This window comes from Nematolebias whitei, chromosome 15 (assembly GCF_014905685.2).
Source record: "Nematolebias whitei isolate Nwh7 chromosome 15, NemWhi1, whole genome shotgun sequence".
Lineage (NCBI taxonomy): Eukaryota > Metazoa > Chordata > Actinopteri > Cyprinodontiformes > Rivulidae > Nematolebias > Nematolebias whitei.
In genome coordinates, this window is record NC_056512.1 from 20,595,137 (window position 1) to 20,595,395 (window position 259).

A 259-nucleotide genomic window follows, 5' to 3' on the forward strand; every position below is an offset into this window, starting at 1 on the left:
GGGATGGTATGGTATGGGATGGGATGGGATGGGATGTATGGGATGTATGGGATGGTATGGTATGGTATGGTATGGTATGGTATGGTATGGGATTGTATGTATGGGATGGGATGGGATGTATGGGATGTATGGGATGGTATGGTATGGTATGGTATGGTATGGTATGGTATGGGATTGTATGTATGGGATGGGATGGGATGGGATGCATGGGGTGGTATGGTATGGTTTGGTATGGTATGGTATGGTATGGGATGGGATG